Below are 783 nucleotides of genomic sequence, written 5' to 3'. Positions count from 1 at the left end.
TGAAGTCAAAGATAAATATAAAAATTATTTAGTCTAAGGAACACATACATAGCATGTATAAGAAGAAATTTATGGGTTCAGTTTTTCCATTACAAAAATTTTCTGCTCCATTAGGTGCATCACTGCTTATTAGAGCATCCACATCTGATATTTAAACTGCAGAACCAAACTTTGATGTAATATTTCATTCTTTATCTGGTTGTTTCAGCTTAGCCCCATCAACACTCTCCGCGGGAGGCAATGTCTGCACACAGTAGTTGTAGAAAAAAAGGCATGTCAAGATCTAGCTACGAACATAGCCATAGTCTTTTCTTTTGGACATTTTATCAAACAGGTTATGCCCATTGACTTCCCCCAAAAATTGTAGCACCTTAACGAATATATAAAAACTAACATATTGATAATGTGTCAAGTTTGAATCGATAAGGTCAAGAGAAAGAGAGACAGAGAGAGGGTTACAACTTACAAGATCAGGCTTGTATGTGTTGTGAACAATGGATGCGCCAGCGAGGAGCGAGACGACGACAACCACGCACGACCAGGCCAACGATGGAGTCCCCGTGGGTTGTTTCCCCCCTCCAAATTTCTGATTCATCGTTCAAAACACCACCTGCGCGCGCACAACGCACAACAAAGCTTGTTTCTGCTTACTGATTTTTGAAACCTCCCTGTTAATCAATTCCCAGAAATTGAACTAAGCTAGTTGTCAGTTGAGATTCACGTGATAGCATGCACTAACATGCTACCCCACTTATGCCACGTCACGTGGTGTGTTTTAAAGTT

At 40.2% G+C, this 783-nt stretch overlaps 1 long non-coding RNA gene across 1 annotated transcript; it reads right to left on the bottom strand.

The window, feature by feature from the left end:
• On the bottom strand, window positions 1–783 carry LOC132164646 (uncharacterized). Its single transcript, XR_009438397.2, has 2 exons — window positions 467–783; window positions 1–244 (listed from the first exon to the last, which is right to left on the bottom strand). It is a non-coding gene; the product is annotated as an uncharacterized LOC132164646 (long non-coding RNA).

Source organism: Corylus avellana, chromosome 8 (assembly GCF_965113065.1).
Source record: "Corylus avellana chromosome 8, dhCorAvel1.hap1.2, whole genome shotgun sequence".
Lineage (NCBI taxonomy): Eukaryota > Viridiplantae > Streptophyta > Magnoliopsida > Fagales > Betulaceae > Corylus > Corylus avellana.
Note: the sequence above shows the minus strand (reverse complement) of the source record. Positions and strands in the feature narration are given on the sequence as shown.